We start from the raw sequence: 25,110 nt of genomic DNA on the forward strand, positions 1-25,110 counted from the left end.
TAAAAAAAAAAAAATCAGTAACAAGACTTGCACTACCAGTCTGCCTCGTAAATTGAATTATAGAAATGAGACCTCATTTTTATTTATCTTATCTGCTACCCAATCCCCTTAGGCCGAATATGGACCACTATGGGCCTAGCCACTCAAATGTATCATAATAGAGGGAGTAGCAGACAAAATAGGGAAGGGGTTAATAATGGCCGCTATATTGACATAAATATAAAAGGGTACGGTGGAACCTACAACATATAGGGCCCTTTTTGGGTCCTCCAGGCTATAAACATATAGATATATGATAAAAAAAGTTTATCAAGCATAACTATAATGAAGTACTCTTATGTAATTTTTAGGGGTTCATCGATGGGATCTGTGTCCCTTAGCTTAATAAATAAGCTCCAAATGGGGGGGCGGAGCCTAGTATTATAGAAACATTCTAAAAGAGAGAATATTAACATCTAACCTAATTAACTAAGTTGATGGGAGCCCAGGCATGGACAATTATGGGCTATCAATTTTACTCTTGGGAAAATATATATATACATAGGAAGCTTAATTTATAAATGTGTAGATGAATTTGCAAATATACACTGAGCAAGAAACATCGGTTCAATAATGCTATAAAAACTATGATATGTGGTAACATGCATGCACACGGCTATACTTCAGTAAAATTATGTATACAGTTTGCCCTGAAATACAACTACGTCAATATAAGAGAGTTGCCTTCACTAGGGCACCCCGGCCGCAGGTCACCCAGCAAAACAGATAATCAAATATGGAACTGTCTCAAATCTAACAGTAGCGTAAACACTATAGGCAGTTGTTATATAGAGAACTAAGTGGAATAATAAAGTCAGCAACTGATAAAGGATAAACAGCACAGAACACTGTGGAGAGAGTATAGGAAATTATCAGCAGTCCATGCTGTGTCATTGTGTGAGGGACCAAACTGTATAGGACTATACTAGAAATGTTAGGACATTCCAAGGCTATAAACTGACACTAAAAGTACATTAACATATATCAGGTAAGTCTCTGTGTATTTTAGCTAAAATGAGAAAACTGAACAAGCATGCGTATATATATATATATACAAATATACCCACACTAGGGTAGGCATTAATAGTGTAGCAATAGTAAAGATAGTACATAAAAGGGGTAGAACTTTCCAGTGCTTAACATGCGTCATTTAAGTTAATGTAGGACTACCTACCTGTCAGTAGGCAGAGTAAAATGCACAAATCTTAATCTGCATCAACCCATATTCTATAAGTAACATTGAGGAAAACTGTAAAACCTATATAGTTATATTTTTTAAACATATGGCTACTTAGAACTTTATAAAACCCTACAGGATTATTATAAGGCGGCAGTTACAATCTGCTCAGAGATCGCCATCTGTGTATCTGCAATCATTGTCGTGTGACATATTATATAGCATGCAATCGCTGGGTTACAAAATCTGTAATAGTGAATATATTAGGCATGACCTTACACACTTCATACACTTAGCAAAATAGATATAGATGAAAATAGGAGCATGTCTGAACTTATATATTCAATAGTGAAGGAATCTATATAACATCCAATATAACTATGGAAGCAAAGCAAGAACATCAATGAACAGAGATAAAGCAATTGCTCTTGCAGCCATAAACTTACAACTTAATATTATTAGAGAGCAGCAGACCATCGTCCATAAAAAAGTTTAGATATGTCTAAGCAGCAAATGTCGGGGCAAGGGCAACTTGCTCAGTCCGTGTCTGTCTCTTTTCATGCCCCAAGAGTTTATCCAACCCCAGCTTTCTGCAGAGGTGTCCCCTCACCAAGTAGTCGGTGTTTATCAGGATAGTCTAGTTGCATATGGTGTCTAAACGCCATGTCCGGTAGATTCCCCCAAGCCATATCAGTCTCCATCATGGGAGATTTGTCTAGGGGTCTGCCAACTCTCAAACAATAGGTATCGATCTCCTGCAGCATCTTACCACCATCCAGGCAACAGACCTCAACAAACTTCAGCCGCCAACTATTCCCGGGGCACATGATCGCTGGCGATGTCTGCGGGGCTACAGTAGTACCTTGCATCTCGCACTCCTTCATGGTCAGCTGCGCCTCCGCTTTAGAAGCAGCCCGGGAGGTTAGTAGAAATGACCGTGGGTTCCGTTGGCTCCATGCCACCGATCTCTCTTCATCCAGAATGTCTGCCGACACAGATTCAGCTTTAGTGAGTATCGTCTTCTCAGCTACATACTGTCCCACTGCATCTTCCGTGATCTCCATAATCTCCCATTCATCACAATATAGTGCGTTCCCGCAGCTTCTTGCGCAGCTAGGGTTTCTCTGAGTTTTAGCACACGCGCCGTGTACCGCTTCTGAAATGGCTCTAAGCAGTTGTGATTCAACTTGTTGAAGAGCCCTCTCTAAGGACTGGATAGTTTTGATCTTCCATCTAGCAATAGCCGCCATGTTGCCTTCATGAGCAGATAGCATCTCGCACAGTAATAGGGCTAAAATGCAATCAGTTCGAGCCGATAGACAACCGAAGTCTAATTTCAGTGTGAGTATTTGTCCCTCTGTGCTACGGAGCCTATATGGCGGGAGATCGCTACAGCAGTCTAAAAGTTTTTGCCAAGTATTCATGTAAAATGGCGCTGGTCCATCTGAGTATCACAGCAACTTCTTTCCATTAATGTACTCCCTAAAATTCTGCCTTAACTTTATCAAGTTCATATCCAAGGACAGCGAGTCTATAGGCATAAATCTCCCTTTTTAGTGCAAATTTAGAGAATATCACAGTCTTAAAGTAGGGTTTTTGGTCAATTTGTGCAGAGAGCTACAGACCTGCACGTCTGCTTTCACTGCTGGCTAGCTCCGCCCCCCCATATTTTTTTTTTTTTAAATACTATTTTTCCCTGCCTGCAAGTCACAATCTACTCTGCTCTATTTATTTAAAACGTCAGATATAACTTTTCTGATTACAGTACTGTACTATCTTTCTGTTGGTACTATGTATACAAAAGTAATAAAAAAAATTATATAAAACTTCCTTTTAGGTTGCATTATAAGCTATATAATGGCATGTAAATATTGCCTAAATTACCTATTTACACTTTTTTCCATTCCCTTTTCAAACTGCAAAACTATTCCGCAATAGTTTTCTACCTGTAGTTAGTTTACAGGTAGAATAACTAAAGTGCTATGTTAAAAAGATTTTCTCTCTGAAGAAACCATGTCTAATGTACAGTGGATAATACAAGATGCTTTTGAGGGAGCATTCAGCGGCATTTAACTGCTATTTGCTTCAACCACATACATCCACATACTTTGTTAAATCTTAAAATGACAGGAACCCCCAAAATTGTCTTTCACGATTTGGATAGAACATACAATTTCCATCTTAATGGGAGGAGTGTCCACTGCTTCATTCATTACTTGTGGGAATTAAGAACCTGGCCACCAGGAGGAGGCAAAGACACCCCAGCCAAAGGCTTAAATACCTTCCCCAGTCATTCTTTGCCTTTCGTCACAGGAGGTTGGCAGAGAAGTGTCGGAAGATTTGGAGTAGTCTCTTATGTAGAGTAGTACTCTTCGAAATGGGACTGGAGTTTTAAGTAGCCCTGTCAGTCTCTCAGTGAGAGCATGGGTGAATGTTAGAGTTCGGAGATGCAGTTAGAGTCTTTCTGCAAACCCATCCCGACTCAGATTAACAAAATTAGCAATCAGCTTTGACGAGTTTCGCTGCCTGCTTTTCTTCTCTAAAGTCCATGTCAGGAGAGATGCTACAACCCTGTCACACTTGAAAGGCCATGTTCCTGTTCCACAGCGTTGATTCTGGTAAGCTCGTTTCTAGCATTCCTTAGAGGTTTCTTTTAACCTTCTTCTCTTCAGCCATGTCGCTCTTTGTTGTGGATGGTCGATCCTAGCAGGAGCAGACGTCAGTGAGACAGTTTCTCTTGCAAGGTGTATCCAGTCCACGGATTCATCCTTTACTTGTGGGATATTCTCATTCCCTACAGGAAGTAGCAAAGAGAGCACACAGCAAAGCTGTCCATATAGCTCCCCCTCTAGCTCCACCCCCCAGTCATTCTCTTTGCTGGCTCTAAGCACTAGGGTCTCTCTCTGGAGTGTAAAGTGAATGTGGTGTTAGAATTGTAGCTTTAGTATCTTCAATCAAAAGTTTGCTATTTTAAATGGTACCGGTTTGTACTATTTACTCTCTAGCAGAAAAGGGATGAAGATTTCTGCTGAGAGGAAAATTATTTTAGCATGTTGTAACTAAAATCCACTGCTGTTCCCACACAGGACTGAGGAGTACCAGAAAACTTGAGTTGGGGGGAACAGTTTGCAGGGCAATCTGCAATGAGGTATGTTCAGTCATTTATTTCTAGACAAGACTGAGATAATGCTAGAAGGGACTGACAATATCCCCATGAGGGGAGGGTAAGCTATGTTCACATACTTAGTAAGGAATTGAATGCTTACATAATAGGACTGATATACTGGTTGACACTTATTCAGGGCAATTGATTGTTTGGCTAAGGAAAAATCGTTCAAGACACTTTGAAAGCCCTTTTGGTTTTTTTCTGGGGTTATTACCACATGGCTGTTTTTTAGTCACTTAGGAGCGATTTACTAGGCCTCACAGCTCCGGAGTAGAGTGGGAGGGGCCTAATTGCCTCAGATGCACAGTTAGAATTGCAGAGAAGTTCATGCTGTTTCACATGGAGGGTCCTGCTGATGTTTGAGGACCTAAAAGTAGCTATATTCCCCCAAATCTGATCCCTAAGGGAAGGTAGGGCCACAGCAAGGCTGTGGCAAGGTGCTGTAGTGTTTTAACCAGGTGTTGGCTTTAGGCTGCTCCGGTTTGGGCATTAAGGGGTTAATCGTTCTGAAACTTGGGGTGCAATCTTATTCAGGCTTTAGCTACATACTGTGAAAATTTCAGAAAGATTGCTGCATTTTTCACCGTTTTGTAAAATTGTGTGCTTTTTATCTCTTAAAGGCACAGTAATGTTTTTTTCAAATTGTGTTTTTTATTTGATTAAAGTGATTCCAAGCCTGTTTGTGTACTCTACTAGTCTGTTAAACATGTCTGACACTAAGGAAAATCCTTGTTCAATGTGTTTAGAAGCCATGGTGGAACCCCCTCTCAGAATGTGTCCCACTTGTACTGATATGTCTATACACTTTAAAGATCATATTGTTGCACTTAAGAATGTGGCCCAAGATGATTCTCAGATTGAAGGTAACAAGGGTAGCCCGTCTGCCTCTCCCCAAGTGTCACAACCAGTTACGCCCGTGCAAGCGACGCCTAGTACCTCTAGTGCGTCTAACCCTTTTACATTACAAGACTTAGCGGCAGTCATGGATAATTCTCTTACAGCCTTCTTATCTAAACTGCCCGTGTTACCTGCAAATCGTGATAGCTCCGTTTTAAGAACAGATTATGAGCATTCTGACACTTTGGTAGCCGTATCCGATATACCCTAACATCGCTCTGAAGTGGGAGCGAGGGATTTGATGTCTGAGGGAGAAGTCTCTGATTCAGGAAGGGTTCCTCCCCAGACAGATTCAGATACATTGGCTTTTAAATTTAAACTAGAACACCTCCGTGTTTTACTTAGGGAGGTATTAGCTACTCTGGATGACTGTGACCCTTTGGTGATCCTAGAGAAATTGTGCAAAATGGACAAGTACCTAGAGGTCCCTGTTTACACGGATGCGTTTCCGGTCCCTAAGAGGATTGCGGATATCGTTACTAGGGAGTGGGATAGGCCAGGTGTCCCTTTTGTCCCCCCCTCCTGTTTTTAAGAAAATGTTCCCCATATCTGACCCCATGCAGGACTCGTGGCAGACGGTCCCTAAGGTGGAGGGGGCTGTTTCTACACTAGCTAAACGCACAACCATACCAATTGAAGACAGTTGTGCTTTTAAAGACCCTATGGATAAAAAATTAGAGGATTTACTTAAGAAAATTTTTGTTCAACAAGGTTTTCTTCTCCAACCTATTGCCTGCATTATTCCTGTAACTACTGCAGCTGCTTTCTGGTTTGAGGCGCTGGAAGACTCGCTCCAGACGGAGACCTCATATGAGGAAATTATGGATAGAATTAAGGCTCTAAAGCTAGCTAATTCTTTTATCACTGACGCCGCTTTCCAAATAGCTAAGTTAGCAGCAAAAAATTCAGGTTTCGCCATTTTGGCGCACAGGGCGCTATGGCTAAAGTCCTGGTCAGCCGATGTGTCGTCTAAATCCAAGCTTTTGAACATTCCTTTCAAAGGGAAGACCCTATTCGGGCCTGAATTGAAAGAGATTATTTCAGATATCACCGGGGGGAAAAGCCATGCTCTCCCTCGGGACAAAGCCTTTAAAACAAAGAACAAAGCTAATTTTCGTTCCTTTCGCAATTTCAGGAACGGCCCCGCTTCATCCTCTCCGGCTGCAAAGCAAGAGGGTAACGCTTCACAGCCCAAGGCAAACTGGAAACCTTACCAGGGCTGGAATAAGGGTTAACAGGCCAAAAAGCCTGCAGCTGCCACAAAGACAGCATGAAGGGGTAGCCCCCGATCCGGGACCGGATCTAGTAGGGGGCAGGCTCTCTCTCTTCGCTCAGGCCTGGGCAAGAGATGTACACGATCCTTGGGCATTAGAGATTGTACCCCAGGGATACCTTCTAGAATTCAAGGACTCTCCTCCAAGGGAAAGGTTCCACATTTCTCGTCTGTCTACAGATCAAAGAAAGAGGCGTTTTTACGCTGTGTAGAAGATCTACATACAATGGGAGTGATCCACCCAGTCCCAATTGCAGAACAAGGACTGGGGTTTTACTCAAATCTGTTTGTGGTTCCCAAAAAAAGAAGGAACTTTCAGACCAATCCTGGATCTCAAAATTCTAAACAAATTCCTCAGAATCGCATCATTCAAGATGGAGACCATTCGGACAATCTTACCAATGATCCAGGAGGGTCAATATATGACTACCGTGGATCTAAAGGATGCGTATCTGCACATTCCTATCCACAAAGATCATGACCCAGTTTCTCAGGTTCACCTTTCTGGACAAGCATTTTCAGTTTGTGGCTCTTCCTTTCGGGTTGGCCACTGCTCCAAGAATTTTCACAAAGGTGCTAGGGTCCCTCCTGGCGGTTCTAAGACCGTGGGGCATAGCAGTGGCGCCTTACCTAGATGACATCTTAATTCAGACGTCAACTTTCCAAAGAACCAAGTCTCACACAGAGATTGTATTGGCCTTTCTGAGGTCTCACGGGTGGAAGGTGAACATCAAAAAGAGTTCTTTCTCTCCCCCCTCACAAGAATTCCATTCTTAGGAACCCTGATAGACTCGGCAGAAATGAAAATATTTCTGACGGAGGTCAGAAAGCTAAAACTCTTAACTACTTGCCGAGCTCTTTATTCCATTCCTCGGCCATCTGTGGCTCAGTGCATGGAGACAATCGGACTAATGGTTGCGGCAATGGACATAGTCCCTTTTGCTCGGATACACCTCTGACCACTGCAACTATGCATGCTCAAACAGTGGAATGGGGATTATGCAGATTTGTCTCCTCAAATTCAGTTGGACCAAGAGACCAGAGATTCTCTTCTCTGGTGGTTGTCTCAGGATCACCTGTCTCAAGGAATATGTTTCCGCAGGCCAGAGTGGATCATCGTAACGACCGACGCCAGTCTGTTAGGCTGGGGTGCGGTCTGGGACTCCCTGAAAGCTCAGGGCTTATGGTCTCGGGAAGAAACTCTTTTCCCGATAAACATTCTGGAACTGAGGGCGATATTAAACGCTCTTCAGGCATGGCCTCAACTAGCGGCGGCCAAATTCATCAGATTTCAGTCAGGCAACAGACTGTAGCTTACGTCAATCATCAGGGGGGAACAAAGAGTTCCCTAGCGATGACGGAAGTAACCAAAATAATCAGGTGGGCGGAGGATCACTCCTGCCATCTCTCAGCAATTCACATCCCAGGAGTAGACAACTGGGAGGCGGATTTTCTAAGTCGTCAGACTTTTCACCCGGGGGAGTGGGAACTCCACCCGGAGGTATTTCCCCAGCTGACTCAGCTATGGGGCACCCCAGAGTTTGATCTGATTGCGTCCCGTCAGAACACCAAACTTCCTCTCTACGGGTCCAGGTCCCGGGATCCCAAGGCGGTATTGATAGATGCTCTAGCAGCGCCTTGGTCCTTCAATCTGGCTTATGTTTTTCCACCGTTTCCTCTCCCCCCGTGTCTGGTTGCCAGAATCAAGCAGGAGAAGGCTTCGGTGATTCTGATAGCGCCTGCGTGGCCACGCAGGACTTGGTATGCAGACCTATTGGACATGTCATCTGTCCCACCATGGACACTGCCAATGAGGCAGGATCTTCTAATACAGGGTCCGTTCAAGCATCCAAATTTAGTTTCTCTACGTCTGTCTGCTTGGAGATTGAACGCTTAATTCTATCAAAGCGTGGGTTCTCTGAGTCAGTTATAGATACTCTGATTCAGGCTAGAAAGCCTGTCACCAGGAAAATCTACCATAAGATATGGAGGAAATATCTTTGTTGGTGTGAATCCAAGGGTTACTCATGGAGTAAGATTAGGATTCCCAGGATATTGTCCTTTCTCCAAGAAGGACTGGAGAAAGGATTGTCAGCTAGTTCCTTAAAAGGACAAATATCTGCTTTGTCTATCCTGTTACACAAGCGTCTGGCAGAGGTACCAGACGTTCAAGCGTTTGCTCAGGCTTTAGTCAGAATCAAGCCTGTCTATAAACCTATGGCTCCGCCATGGAATTTGAATCTAGTTCTTTCAGTTCTTCAAGGGGTTCCGTTTGAACCTTTACATTCCATAGACATTAAGTTGTTATCTTGGAAAGTTTTGTTTTTGATAGCTATCTCTTCTGCTCAAAGAGTTTCAGAATTATCTGCCTTACAGTGTGATTCACCTTACCTGGTGTTCCACACAGACAAGGTAGTTTTGCGTACCAAGCCTGGTTTTCTTCCTAAAGTTGTTTCTAACAAGAATATTAACCAGGAAATAGTTGTTCCTTCTCTGTGTCCTAATCCATCTTCGAAGAAGGAACGTCTATTACACAATCTTGCTGTAGTTTGTGCTTTAAGGTTCTATTTACAAGCAACTAAGGATTTCAGACAAACATCTTCCTTGTTTATCTATTCTGGTAAGAGGAGAGGTCAGAAAGCGACTGCTACCTCTTTCCTTTTGGCTGAAAAGCATCATCCGTTTGGCCTATGAGACTACTGGCCAGCAGCCTCCTGAAAGTATTACTGCTCATTCTACCAGAGCAGTGGCTTCCACATGGGCTTTCAAAAATGAGGCTTCTGTTGAACAGATTTGTAAGGCAGCGACTTGGTCTTCACTGCATACTTTTGCCAAATTTTACAAATTCGATACTTTTGCTTCTTCGGAGGCTATTTTTGGGAGAAAGGTTTTGCAAGCAGTGGTGCCTTCCGTTTAAGGTACCTGTCTTGTTCCCTCCCTTCATCCGTGTCCTAAAGCTTTGGTATTGGTATGCCACAAGTAAAGGATGAATCCGTGGACTGGATACACCTTGCAAGAGAAAACAGAATTTATGCTTACCTGATAAATTACTTTCTCTTGCGGTGTATCCAGTCCACGGCCTGCCCTGGCATTTAAGTCAGGTAAAAAAATTTTTGTTTAAACTACAGTCACCACTGCACCCTATGGTTTCTCCTTTTTCTTCCTAACCTTTGGTCGAATGACTGGGGGGTGGAGCTAGAGGGGGAGCTATATGGACAGCTTTGCTGTGTGCTCTCTTTGCTACTTCCTGTAGGGAATGAGAATATCCCACAAGTAAAGGATGAATCTGTGGACTGGATACACCTCGTTCTAGCTCATAAGCCGGTGTATAGTCGCATCTATCATAAGGGGTGCAGGACCACCACCTTCTGGTATGTAGAGCAGGGATTCTCCTGGCATATGGCCAGGTTTTCCAGGATCCTTTCCTTCTCCAGGATGCTCTGGGAAGGGCCTTCTGTTAGCTCCCTTAGGGGACAGAATTTGTCCCTATCTGTTTTACTGCTCGAGAGGCTCACTGAGCTTCCAGATGTCCAGTCTTGTTCAGGCTTTGACTAGATCAGGCCTGTGTTTAGATCTAATGCTCCTCCTTGGAGTTTACATCTTGTTCTAAGTTTTGCAGAGGGCTCCGTTTGGGCATATGCATGGAGTTGACATTAAGATTTTCTGTCTTGGGATGTTCTTTTATCTTTTTTTTCTACGGCTGAGATGGCTGCCTTGCAATGTGAGGTCACTTACCTAGTTTTTCATGCAGCTAAGGCTGTTCTCTCTGGGTTAGCTTTCCTTCCTATGGTTGTTTCATGTCGCAACATCATTCAGGAGATTGTGGTTCCTTCCTTGTGTCCTAATCCTCCTTCGAAGGAGTGGTTATTTCATAACTTGGATGTGGTTCGGGACTTGAAGTTCTATCTTCAGGCTACAAAGAAGTTTTGTCAAACTTCTTGCTTGTTTGTGTCTATTCTGGGAAGCGTAAGGGGCATCAAGCCTGTTTTTCTGGTTGAGTAGCATGTTCGCTTAGCTTATAGAGTCAGCGGGACACAAGCCTCTTTAGAGGATTAAGGCTCATTCATCTAGAGCTGTGGCTCCCTCTTGGGTTTTGAGAATGAGGCCTTTAGGTATCAGATTTGCAGGGCAACTACCTGGTCTTCCTTACACATTTTTTTTTTAATTTTTACATATTTGGCGTTTTTGCTTTGGCAGAAGCAGCTTTTGAGAGAGAGGGTTTTGCAGGCTGTGAAACCCTCAGAACAGGGTCCGCCTCTCTTTTTACCCTCCCGTTTTCATTTAGTGTCCTCTAGAGCTTGGGTATGCGTTTCCCACAAGTAAGTAATGAAGCCGTGGACTCTCCTCATATTAAGAAGGAAAACCTAAATTATGCTTACCAGATAATTTCCTTTCCTTCTGTATGAGGAGAGTCCACGGCCCCCGCACAAATTCTCCGTTGGGCGGACTTAAATTTGGTTTTGTTCTTCGGCACCATTTATACCCTGATATTTCTCCTACTGTTCCTTGTTCCCTCGGCAGAATGACTGTGGGATGACGGAAGTGGGGGAGGTATTTAAACCTTTGGCTGGGGTGTCTTTGCCTCCTCCTGGTGGCTAGGTTCTGTATTCCCACAAGTAAGGAAGGAAGCCGTGGACTCTCCTCATACAGAATGAAAGGAAATTATCTGGTAAGCATAATTTGTTTCTTTGATTTATGCTGCTTTATGTGTGAGATTTATTTTGGGCTCATAGACTTTTGTTTTGCGGTAACGAGACATACAGGTGTTTTACTTTCACTTTGAACGCTGAGCAGCTTGGAGCTTGGCACGCTTTTTCTCATAGCAGGGGCCGTCCTGCGTTGCGCACCATGTGACCTGGTGTGGTCACACTTTCATTTTCTCTTTCCTGACCGAACTAGCTGTCGGAGAGGTCGCTTCTTCTCTGGTTGCCTGGGTCTAGGAGGTGGGGAGTGCCCCAGTCATTGGGGTATATAGGTGCCGTTTTTGTGAGAGAAAAAGTTAATTTATTTGTATCCTACTGTTAGCGCAAGCTATGAACGATCCTGATATGCTTGAGGGTACTCCCTCTATTCCTAATAGTAATACCTGTCTATATTGTGAGGAGGCCTTGGTGTGCCCGCCCTCTCAACTATGTTCCATATGCATCAACAAAGTTATGTCTAAGAAGGTTAACCCCTTTAGTACGACTGAGCCGTCCACCTCTGAGGATTCGCCGTCCTGTGAGGTGCATGCCCATCAATCATCTCCATTGTCACATGCAGATTCCCGTAGCATGCCTGATCCTCCGTCTGGGGTAGCCTTTTACCATCAGATTTACCGCGCAGTTAAAGACGGCGATGTCTGGGGTCCTTAAGTGCTCTACCTCGCCCTGCTAAGCGCAAGCGAAAGGTTAAACATAGCTCTGGTCCTTGGGACATCCAGTGATTTACTTGATTTGTCTGCTTTTCAAGTATCTCAGGATGGGTCACACTCTGAATCTTCAGAGGGTGCAATTTTTGAATCAGAGTCTGTTACCTCTAGGCGGAGGAACCAGCCTTTAGATTTAAAATTGAACACCTACGTTTTCTTCTAAAGGAGGTTCTGTCGACATTAGTGGTTCCAGAGGCCAAGTTGCCTGATGAACCTTTGATCCCTAAACTAGACGGAGTGTACGAGGACAGGGTAGCACCGCTACCTTTTCCTGTACCTGTTAAAATGGTGAATATTCTTAAAAATGAATTGGAATAGAATTGGATCTTCCTTTTCCCCTTCGTCTGCCTTTAAAAAAAATTATTCCCAGACTCTCAGCTGCAGTTGTGGGGTTCCGTCCCTAAGGTGGATGGTGCTATCTGCACGTTAGCTAAGCTTACTACTATCCCTCTTGAGGTTAGCTCGTCTTTCAGAGAGCCGATGGATAAGAAAATGGAATCTTTTCCCAGGAAAATGTTTCAGCATATGGGATATTTATTTCAACCGGCAGCGACTGTTGCCTCGGTTGCTGGAGCTGTGGCCTACTGGTGCAACTCCTTAGTGGAATTGATCGAGGTGGAGGGTCCCCGCGACGTTATCCAAGACAAAATTAAGGCTTTGAGAATTGCTAATTCTTTTATCTGTGATGCAAACATACAGATTATTTGCCTGAATGCTAAAATCTCTGGTTTCTCAGTGCAGACACGTTGGGCGCTCTGGCTAAAGTCCTGGTCTGCGGACATGACTTCTAAGTCTAGATTACTTTCCCTCCCCTTTAAGGGAAACATTTTATTTGGTCCAGGCCTGGACTGCATTATCTCCATGGTTACAGGGGGCAAGGGTGCCTTCCTAACGCAGAATGAAAAGGATCTAATTTTTGTTCCTTTCATTCTGAAAAGTCCCAACGTCAGCAGTCCTCCTAAGCCCGAGCAAACCAAGACCACTTGGAAGCCGGCTCAATCCTGGAATAAATCCAAGCATAACAAGAAGCCTGCCTAGAACAAGTCAGCATGAAGGGGCGCCCCCCGATCCAGAACTGGATCGTGTAGGGGGCAGACTGTCGCTGTTTTCAGACGCTTGGTCCAGGGATGTGCAGGATCTGTGGGTCCTGGAGGTCATAGTTTAGGGATACAAGATAGGTTTCAAATCTTATCCACCCAAGGGCAGATTTCTCCTCTCAAGCCTGTCTTCAAAACCAGAAAAGAGGTAAGCCTTTCCGGGGTGCGTGCGGTATCTTTCCTCCTTAGGGGTCATTGACCCAGTTCCTATCGCAGAAAGAGGTTTGGGGTACTATTCCAACCTGTTTGTGGTCCCAAAGTAGCTCCCTACTTGGACAACATTCTGGTTCAAGCACCATCCTTTCGTCTAGCGGAGGACTATTCGGTATCTCTTCTCTCACTTCTTCGATCACATGGATGGAAGGTAAACTTAGAGAAGAGTTCTCTTATCCCAAGCACCAGGGTAGAATTCCTGGGTACTATAATATATTCAATATCCATGAGGATATTTCTAACCGACCAGAGATGGTGCAAGCTTGCTTCGGCATGTCTTGCCCTCTGGACCTCCTTAAGGCCATCTGTGGCTCAGTGTATGGAGGTAATTGGTCCCATGGTGTCCAGCATGGACATAATTTCCTTTTCCAGGTTCTGTCTCAGACCGTTAGAGCTGTGCATGTTGAGACAGTGGAATGGCGATCATTCGGATCTGCTGGTTTAGAGAATCGCTCTCTTGCTGGCTCTGTCCAGATCATCTTTCTCAAGGGACATCCTTTTTAAGACCATTATGGGAGATTGTGACTATGGACGCAAGCCTCTCAGGATGGGGAGCTGTTTGGGGTACCAAGAAGGCACGGGGCCTGTTGTCTCGGGAGGAACGCTCCCTCCCGATCAACATTCTGGAACTATGAGCAATCTACAATGCTCTGAAGGCTTGGCCTCTTCTGGGTTTATCAGATTCCAACCAGACAATATAACCTCGGTGGCTTACATCAACCATCAGGGGGGGGGACGAGAAGCTCCCTAGCGATGAGGGAAGTATCTCAGATTCTGGAGTGGGCGGAGGCTGTTCGCTGTCAGCGATCCACATTCCGGGCGTAATTGCGGAGATATGCTACATGTGGGCGATGCCGGAGATAGATCTCATGGCGTCTCGTCTCAATACCAAACTACCCAGATATGGTTTGAGGTCCAGGGATCCTCAGACGGAGCATAATAGATGCATTAGCAGTGCCTTGGAGGTTCAATCTAATCTATCTTTTTCCACCATTACCACTCCTTCCTCGGGTAGTGGCCCGCATCAAGCAGGAGCAGACGTCGGTAATACTGATTTCTCCATCATGGCCGCGTAGGACGTGGTTCGCGGATCTAGTGAGGATGTCATCTTTTCCTCCATGGAAGTTACCTTGTCGCAGGGATCTGCTGGAACAAGGTCTTTTTGTTAATCAAAATCTAGATTCTCTGAGGCTGACTGTGTGGAGATTAAACGCTTAGTCTTTGCCAAGAGAGGTTTTGCTGAGAGAGTTATTCATACTCATTCAAGCTCGTAAGCCGGTTACTCGTCGCATCTATCATAAGGTGTGGAGAACCTACTTATTCTGGTGTGAAGAGCGTGGATTTCCTTGGCATGAAGGTAAAGGTTGCCAGGATTCTATTGTTTCTCCAGGATGGTCTGGAGAAGGGTCTTTCAGCCAGTTCCCTGAGGGGGACAGATTTCGGCCTTGTCAGTTTTACTGTACAAGAGGCTCTCTGAGCTTCCAGGTGTTCAGTCTTTTGTTAAGGCTCTGATTAGGATCTGACCTGTGTTCAGATCTTCGGCTCCCCCTTGGAGTCTGAATATGGTTCTTAAAGTTTTGCAACAGGCTCCTTTTGAGCCTATGCATGCATTTGATATTAAGTTTTTGTCCTGGAAAGTTCTTTTTCTAATTACTATTGCTTTGGCTCGCAGAGTATCTGAAATTGCCGCCTTGCAATGTGAGCCTCCTTATCTGGTGTTCCATTCGGATAAGGCTGTCCTACGTGCTAAGTTAGGGTTTCTCCCTAAAGTCGTGTCAGACCGCAACATGAATCAAGAGATTGTGGTCCCTTCTTTGTGTCCTAATCCTTCTTTTCCGAAGGAACGTTTACTTCATAATTTGGACGTGGTTCGTGCCTTGAAGTTTTATCTTCAAGCAACTAAGGATTTTAGACAAACTTCTTCTTTGTTTGTGGCATATTCTGGGAAGTGTAAGGGTCCAGAAGGTCTCTTCGACTTCCTTATCTTTTTGGTTGAGGAGTCTTCTCCGCTTAGCTTATTAAACAGCGGGACATAGACCTCCTCAGAGAATTTCGGCTCATTCTACTAGAGCAGTGGCTTCCTCTTGGGCCTTTTAGAACGAGGCCTCTATGGATCAGATTTGTAAGGCGGCTACCTGGTCATCCTTACACACTTTTCTAAATTTTACAAGTTTGATGTTTTTGCTTCAGCTAAAGCAGCCTTCGGGAGAGAGGTTTTGCAGGCTGTGGTGTCCTCAGATTAAGGTCTACCTCGTTTTTTGTCCCTCCCGTTATCATTCAGTGTCCTCTAGAGTTTGGATATAAGTTTCCCAATAATAAGGAATGAAGCTGTGGACTCTCCTTATATTAAGAAGGAAAACATAAATTATGCTTACCAAATAATTTAATTTCCTTCTGTATAAGGAGAGTCCACAGCTCCCGCCTGTGTTTCTCCGATAGGCGGCCCCCTAAATTATGTTCTTCTTTTATACCCTGATATTTCTCCTACTGTTCCTTGTTTCCTCGTCAGAATGACTGGGGGATAGGGGAAGTGGGAGCGGTAATTTAAGCCTTTTGGCTGTGGTGTCTTGGCCTCCTCCTGGTGGCCAGGTTCAGTATTTCCCAACAGTAAGGAATGAAGCCATGGACTTTCCTTATACAGAAGGAAATGAAATTATCTGGTAAGTATAATTTATGTTTTTAACCTTTTATAAAGATAGTTTGTGGCCTTTAAATTATCTCTTGGCATATTTTGACATTTTTGAGCAGAACACACAGCTAGTGACTGACAGTGTGTCATAATTAATAATCTGTGATTCCAGTTTTTCCAAGAAGTTTATCCTCCAGACTCGATGTTTCATCTCTAGCAGACAAGAATAGTAACTTCATTTTAAAGCCACTGGTCTGGATTACACTGTTCTGAATCATTTGTCAATTTACCTATCTTCTGTTTGAGGCCCATTGAATTAACGTAACTGGGATTTTAAACGTGCTTCTTATAAGCATTACAGGCTATTCAAATCACAGCTCAAATACTCAGGCTAAAGTGTACATGTTTGCACATTACAGCAGAACTTATGGAATGACACTGCCTTGAAAACAATGAGCCGTGTTCCAGTTTATCATTGTCCTTTATTTAAAACTTTTGTTGCACCTTTACTAAAAATCTTAAGTTTTTTTTGTTGGGAATCTGTTATGATAACAAAACTTCATGGTTTCTGCACACTTGAAAAAGCAAGCACAATTTAAAGGTACAGTCTACACCAGGATTTTTATTGTTTTAAAAGATAGATAATCCCTTTATTACCCATTTCCCAGTTTTGCTTTACCAACACAGTTATATTAATGCACTTTTTACCTCTGTGATTACCTTGTATCTAAGCCTCTGCAGACTGCCCTCCTTTGTGAGGATCCAAATGCACAAGTAGGGCGCCACACGTGCCATTTGGCTCTTTTAAGAGCCGGATTTATTCTTGTGAAAGATCACCACACTAAGCTCTGGATTTGCACAGATCTTAGTGTGGTGATCTTTCACGAGAATAAATCCACCCTGAAAAATGCTGAATGGCATAAAGGGACGCCTACTTCTGCATTTGTATTCTCACGAAGGATCCGCATACACATATCTATGGACCTGTGGAGGCTCCTCTATAGGAGAACATGCGCAAGTGAACCCCTGAGAGAAAAAAAACATAATTTATGTAAGAACTTACCTGATAAATTCATTTCTTTCATATTAGCAAGAGTCCATGAGCTAGTGACGTATGGGATATACATTCCTACCAGGAGGGGCAAAGTTTCCCAAACCTCAAAATGCCTATAAATACACCCCTCACCACACCCACAATTCAGTTTAACGAATAGCCAAGAAGTGGGGTGATAAAAAAGTGCGAAAGCATAAAAAATAAGGAATTGGAATAATTGTGCTTTATACAAAATCATAACCACCACAAAAAAAAGGGCGGGCCTCATGGACTCTTGCTAATATGAAAGAAATGAATTTATCAGGTAAGTTCTTACATAAATTATGTTTTCTTTCATGTAATTAGCAAGAGTCCATGAGCTAGTGACGTATGGGATAATGACTACCCAAGATGTGGATCTTTCCACACAAGAGTCACTAGAGAGGGAGGGACAAAATAAAGACAGCCAATTCCTGCTGAAAATAATCCACACCCAAAATAAAGTTTAATGAAAAACATAAGCAGAAGATTCAAACTGAAACCGCTGCCTGAAGTACTTTTCTACCAAAAACTGCTTCAGAAGAGGAAAATACATCAAAATGGTAGAATTTAGTAAAAGTATGCAAAGAGGACCAAGTTGCTGCTTTGCAAATCTGATCAACCGAAGCTTCATTCCTAAACGCCCAGGAAGTAGAAACTGACCTAGTAGAATGAGCTGTAATTTTCTGAGGCGGAGTTTTACCCGACTCAACATAGGCAAGATGAATTAAAGATTTCAACAAAGATGCCAAAGAAATGGCAGAAGCTTTCTGGCCTTTTCTAGAACCGGAAAAGATAACAAATAGACTAGAAGTCTTTCGGAAAGATTTAGTAGCTTCAACATAATATTTCAAAGCTCTAACAACATCCAAAGAATGCAACGATTTCTCCTTAGAATTCTTAGGATTAGGACATAATGAAGGAACCACAATTTCTCTACTAATGTTGTTGGAATTCACAACTTTAGGTAAAAATTCAAAAGAAGTTCGCAACACCGCCTTATCCTGATGAAAAATCAGAAAAGGAGACTCACAAGAAAGAGCAGATAATTCAGAAACTCTTCTGGCAGAAGAGATGGCCAAAAGGAACAAAACTTTCCAAGAAAGTAATTTAATGTCCAATGAATGCATAGGTTCAAATGGAGGAGCTTGAAGCGCCCCCAGAACCAAATTCAAACTCCAAGGAGGAGAAATTTACTTAATGACAGGCTTTATACGAACCAAAGCTTGTACAAAACAATGAATATCAGGAAGAATAGCAATCTTTCTGTGAAAAAGAACAGAAAGAGCAGAGATTTGTCCTTTCAAGGAACTTGCAGACAAACCCTTATCTAAACCATCCTGAAGAAACTGTAATACTCTTGGTATTCTAAAAGAATGCCAAGAAAAATGATGAGAAAGACACCAAGAAATATAAGTCTTCCAGACTCTATAATATATCTCTCTAGATACAGATTTACGAGCCTGTAACATAGTATTAATCACAGAGTCAGAGAAACCTCTGTGACCAAGAATCAAGCGTTCAATCTCCATACCTTTAAATTTAAGGATTTCAGATCCTGATGGAAAAAAGGACCTTGAGACAGAAGATCTGGTCTTAACGGAAGAGTCCACGGTTGGCAAGAGGCCATCCGGACAAGATCCGCATACCAAAACCTGTGAGGCCATGCTGGAGCTACCAGCAGAACAAACGAGCATTCCTTCAGAATCTTGGAGATTACTCTTGGAAGAAGAACTAGAGGCGGAAAGATATAGGCAGGATGATACTTCCAAGGAAGTGATAATGCATCCACTGCCTCCGCCTGAGGATCCCGGGATCTGGACAGATACCTGGGAAGTTTCTTGTTTAGATGAGACGCCATCAGATCTATTTCTGGAAGTTCCCACATTTGAACAATCTGAAGAAATACCTCTGGGTGAAGAGACCATTCGCCCGGATGCAACGTTTGGCGACTGAGATAATCCGCTTCCCAATTGTCTATACCTGGGATATGAACCGCAGAGATTAGACAGGAGCTGGATTCCGCCCAAACCAAAATTCGAGATACTTCTTTCATAGCTAGAGGACTGTGAGTCCCTCCTTGATGATTGATGTATGCCACAGTTGTGACATTGTCTGTCTGAAAACAAATGAACGATTCTCTCTTCAGAAGAGGCCAAAACTGAAGAGCTCTGAAAATTGCACGGAGTTCCAAAATATTGATCGGTAATCTCACCTCCTGAGATTCCCAAACTCCTTGTGCCGTCAGAGATCCCCACACAGCTCCCCAACCTGTGAGACTTGCATCTGTTGAAATTACAGTCCAGGTCGGAAGCACAAAAGAAGCCCCCTGAATTAAACGATGGTGATCTGTCCACCACGTTAGAGAGTGTCGAACAATCGGTTTTAAAGATATTAATTGAGATATCTTTGTGTAATCCTTGCACCATTGATTCAACATACAGAGCTGAAGAGGTCGCATGTGAAAACGGGCAAAGGGGATCGCGTCCGATGCAGCAGTCATAAGACCTAGAATTTCCATGCATAAGGCTACCGAAGGGAATGATTGTGACTGAAGGTTTCGACAAGCTGTAATTAATTTTAGACGTCTCTTGTCTGTTAAAGACAGAGTCATGGACACTGAATCCATCTGGAAACCCAGAAAGGTTACCCTTGTCTGAGGAATCAATGAACTTTTTGCTAAATTGATCCTCCAACCATGATCTTGAAGAAACAACACAAGTCGATTCGTATGAGATTCTGCTAAATGTAAAGACTGAGCAAGTATCAAGATATCGTCCAAATAAGGAAATACCACAATACCCTGTTCTCTGATTACAGACAGAAGGGCACCGAGAACCTTTGTAAAAATTCTTGGAGCTGTAGCTAGGCCAAACGGCAGAGCCACAAACTGGTAATGCTTGTCCAGAAAAGAGAATCTCAGGAACTGATAATGATCTGGATGAATCGGAATATGCAGATATGCATCCTGTAAATCTATTGTGGACATATAATTCCCTTGCTGAACAAAAGGCAAGATAGTCCTTACAGTTACCATCTTGAACGTTGGTATCCTTAAATAACGATTCAATATTTCTTTCATGTAATTAGCAAGAGTCCATGAGCTAGTGACGTATGGGATATACATTCCTACCAGGAGGGGCAAAGTTTCCCAAACCTTAAAATGCCTATAAATACACCCCTCACCACACCCACAATTCAGTTTTACAAACTTTGCCTCCGATGGAGGTGGTGAAGTAAGTTTGTGCTAGATTCTACGTTGATATGCGCTCCGCAGCAAGTTGGAGCCCGGTTTTCCTCTCAGCGTGCAGTGAATGTCAGAGGGATGTGAGGAGAGTATTGCCTATTTGAATGCAGTGATCTCCTTCTAAGGGGTCTATTTCATAGGTTCTCTGTTATCGGTCGTAGAGATTCATCTCTTACCTCCCTTTTCAGATCGACGATATACTCTTATATATACCATTACCTCTGCTGATTCTCGTTTCAGTACTGGTTTGGCTATCTGCTATATGTAGATGAGTGTCCTGGGGTAAGTAAGTCTTATTTTCTGTGACACTCCTAGCTATGGTTGGGCACTTTGTTTATAAAGTTCTAAATATATGTATTCAAACATTTATTTGCCTTGACTCAGAATGTTCAACTTTCCTTAATTTTCAGACAGTCAGTTTCGTATTTGGGATAATGCATTTTAATTTAACATTTTTTTACCTTAAAATTTGACTTTTTCCCTGTGGGCTGTTAGGCTCGCGGGGGCTGAAAATGCTTCTTTTTATTGCGTCATTCTTGGCGCGGACTTTTTTGGCGCAAAAATTCTATTTCCGTTTCCGGCGTCATACGTGTCGCCGGAAGTTGCGTCATTTTTTGACGTTATTTTGCGTCAAAAATGTCGGCGTTCCGGATGTGGCGTCATTTTTGGCGCCAAATAATGTGGGCGTCTTATTTGGCGCGAGAAAATATGGGCGTCACTTTTGTCTCCACATTATTTAAGTCTCATTTTTTTATTGCTTCTGGTTGCTAGAAGCTTGTTCTTTGGCATTTTTTCCCATTCCTGAAACTGTCATTTAAGGAATTTGATCAATTTTGCTTTATATGTTGTTTTTTTCTTTTACATATTGCAAGATGTTCTACGTTGCAACTGAGTCAGAAGATACTTCAGGAAAATCACTGCACAGTGCTGGAGCTACCAAGCTAAGTGTATCTGCTATAGACTTTTGGTATCTGTTTCTCCAGCTGTTATTTGTATTGCATGTCATGTCAAACTTATTAATGCAGATAAAATTTCCTTTAGTACTGTTACATTACCTGTTGCTGTTCCGTCAACATCTAATTTTCCGAGTGTTCCTGATAACATAAGAGATTTTATTTTTTAAATCTATTAAGAAGGCTCTGTCTGTTATTTCTCCTTCTAGTATGCATAAAAGTCTTTTAAAACTTCTCTTTTTTTCAGATGAATTTTTAAATGAACATCATCATTCTGATACTGATAATGGTTCTTCTGGTTCAGAGGTTTCTGTCTCAGAGGTTGATGCTGATAAATCTTTGTATTTGTTCAAGATGGAATTTATTCGTTCTTTACTTAAAGAAGTGTTATTTGCATTAGAAATAGAGGATTCTGGTCCTCTTGATACTAAATGTAAACGTTTAATAAGGTTTTTAAATCTCCTGTAGTTATTCCAGAAGTGTTTTATCTCCCTGATGCTATTTCTGAAGTAATTTCCAGGGAATGGAATAATTTGGGTTTTTTATTTACTCCTTCTAGACGTTTAAGCAAATTATATCCTGTGCCATCTGACAGATTAGAGTTTTTTGGGACAAAAATCCCTAAGGTTATGGGGCTGTCTCTACTCCTGCTAATGTACTACTGTTCCTACGGCAGATAGTACTTCATTTAAGGATCCTTTAGATAGGAAAATTGAATCCTTTCTAAGAAAAGCTTACTTATGTTCAGGTAATCTTCTTAGACCTGCTATATTTTTAGCGGATGTTGCTGCAGCTTCAACTTTTTGGTTAGAAGCTTTAGCGCAACAAGTAACAGATCATAATTTTATAGCATTATTATTATTCTATAACATGCTAATAATTTTATTGGTGATACCATCTTTTGATATCATTAGAGTTGATGTCAGGTATATGTCTCTAGCTATTTTAGCTAGAAAAGCTTATGGATTAAACTTGGAATGCTGACATGTCTTCTAAGTCAACTTTGCTTTCCCTTTCTTTCCAGGGTAAATAATCATTTTCGTTCCTTTCCTCACAAGGAACAAAAGCCTGATCCTTCATCCTCAGGAGTGGTATCAGTTTGGAAACTATTTCCAGTTTGGAATATATCCAAGCCTTATAGAAACCTATAGCCAGCTCCTAAGTACCTATGAAGGTGTAGCCCTTATTCCAGCTCAGCTGGTATGGGGCAGATTACGTTTTCTTCAAAGAAATTTGGATCAATTCCGTTCTTAATCTCTGGTTTCAGAAACATTGTTTCAGAAAGGTACAGAATTGGCTTCAAGTTAAGGCCTCCTGCTAAGAGATTCTTTTCTTTCCCGTGTCCCAGTTAACACAGCAAAGGCTCAGCATTTCTGAAATGTGTTTCAGATCTAGAGTTGGCTGGAGTATTTATGCCAGTTCCAGTTCTGGAACAGGGGCTGGGGTTTTATTTTATCTCTTCATTGTACCAAAGAAGGTCAATTCCTTCAGACCAGTTCCGGATCTATCATTATTGAATCGTTATGTTAGGATACCAACATTCAAGATGGTTACTGTAGGACTATCCTGCCTTTTGTTTAGCAAGGGCATTATATGTCTACAATAGATTTCAGGATGTGTATCTGCATATTCCGATTCATCCAGATCACTTTTTAGTGTCTGAGATTCTCTTTTTAGACAAGCATTACCAGTTTTGTGGCTCTACCGTTTGGCCTAGCCTCAGTTCCAAGAATTTTTTTCAAAGGTTCTCGGTGCCCTTCTTTCTGTAATCAGAGAATAGGGTTTTGGTATTTCCTTATTTGGACGATATCTTGGTACTTGCTCAGTCTTCTCATTTTCGAAGAATCTCATACAAATCGACTTGTGTTGTTTCTTCAAGTTCATGGTTGGAGGATCAATTTACCAATCAGTTCATTGATTCCTCAGACAAGGGTAACCTTTTTAGGTTTCTAGATAAATTCAGTGTCTATGACTCTGTCCTTGTCAGACAAGAGAAGTTTAACATTGATATCAGCTTGTCAAATCCTTCAGTCACAATCTTTCCCTTTGGTAGCCTTATGCATGGAAATGTTGGGTCTTAGGACTGCCGCATCAGATGCGATCTCCTTTGCTCGTTTTCACATGCGACCTCTTCAGCTCTGTATGCTGAACCAATGGTGCAGGGATTACTCAAAGATATCTCAATTAATATCTTTAAACCGATTTTACAACACTCTCTGACATGGTGGACAGATCACCATCGTTTAGTTCAGGGGGCTTCTTTGTTCTTCCGACCTGGACTATAATCTCAACAGATGCAAGTCTTACAGGTTGGGGAGCTGTGTGGGGGTCTCTGACGGCACAAGGGGTTTGGGAATCTCAGGAGGTGAGATTTCCGATCAATATTTTGGAACTCCGTGCAATTTTCAGAGCTCTTCAGTCTTGGCCTCTTCTGAAGAGAGAGTTGTTCATTTGTTTTCAGATAGACAATGTCACAACTGTGGCATACATCAATCATCAAGGAGGGACTCACAATCCTCTGGTTATGAAGGAAGTATCTCGAATTTTGGTTTGGGCGGAATCCAGCTCCTGTCTAATCTCTGCGGTTCATATTCCAGGTATGGACAATTGGAAAGCGGATTATCTCAGTCGCCAAACGTTGCATCCGGGCGAATGGTCTCTTCACCCAGAGGTATTTCTTCAGATTGTTCAAATGTGGGAACTTCCAGAAATAGATCTGATGGCTTCTCATCTAAACAAGAAACTTCCCAGGTATCTGTCCAGATCCCGGGATCCTCAGGCGGAGGCAGTGGATGCATTATCACTTCCTTGGAAGTATCATCCTGCCTATATCTTTCCGCCTCTAGTTCTTCTTCCAAGAGTAATCTCCAAGATTCTGAAGGAATGCTCGTTTGTTCTGCTGGTAGCTCCGGCATGGCCTCACAGGTTTTGGTATGCGGATCTTGTCCGGATGGCCTCTTGCCAACCATGGACTCTTCCGTTAAGACCAGACCTTTTGTCTCAAGGTCCTTTTTTCCATCAGGATCTGAAATCCTTAATTTTAAAGGTATGGAGATTGAACGCTTGATTCTTGGTCAAAGAGGTTTCTCTGACTCTGTGATTAATACTATGTTACAGGCTCGTAAATCTGTATCCAGAGAGATATATTATAGAGTCTGGAAGACTTATATTTCTTGGTGTCTTTCTCATCTTTTTTCTTGACATTCTTTTAGAATACCGAGAATATTACAGTTTCTTCAGGATGGTTTAGATAAGGGTTTGTCCGCAAGTTCCTTGAAAGGTCAAATCTCTGCTCTTTCTGTTCTTTTTCACAGAAAGATTGCTATTCTTCCTGATATTCATTGTTTTGTACAAGCTTTGGTTCGTATAAAGCCTGTCATTAAGTCAATTTCTCCTCCTTGGAGTTTGAATTTGGTTCTAGGGGCTCTTCAAGCTCCTCCATTTGAACCTATGCATTCATTGGATATTAAATTACTTTCTTGGAAAGTTTTGTTCCTTTTGGCCATCTCTTCTGCCAGAAGAGTTTCTGAATTATCTGCTCTTTCTTGTGAGTCTCCTTTTCTGATTTTTCATCAGGATAAGGCGGTGTTGCGAACTTTTTTTGAATTTTTACCTAAGTTGTGAATTCCAACAACATTAGTAGAGACTTGTGGTTCCTTCATTATGTCTTAATCCTAAGAATTCTAAGGAGAAATCGTTGCATTCTTTGGATATTAGAGCTTTGAAATATTATGTTGAAGCTACTAAGTCTTTCCGAAAGACTTCTAGTTTATTTGTTATCTTTTCCGGTTTTAGAAAGGCCAGAAAACTTCTGCCATTTCTTTGGCATCTTGGTTGAAATCTTTAATTCATCTTGCCTATGTTGAGTCGGGTAAGACTCCGCCTCATAGGATTACAGCTCATTCTACTAGGCCAGTTTCTACTTCCTGGGCGTTTA

At 42.4% G+C, this 25,110-nt stretch overlaps 1 protein-coding gene across 1 annotated transcript in view; it reads left to right on the forward strand.

Moving 5' to 3' along the window:
- Nucleotides 1-25,110, forward strand: part of NCAPG2 (non-SMC condensin II complex subunit G2) — a 365,294-nt gene that overhangs the window by 326,379 nt on the left and 13,805 nt on the right. The window lies entirely within an intron of this gene.

Source organism: Bombina bombina, chromosome 5 (genome assembly GCF_027579735.1).
Source record: "Bombina bombina isolate aBomBom1 chromosome 5, aBomBom1.pri, whole genome shotgun sequence".
NCBI lineage: Eukaryota > Metazoa > Chordata > Amphibia > Anura > Bombinatoridae > Bombina > Bombina bombina.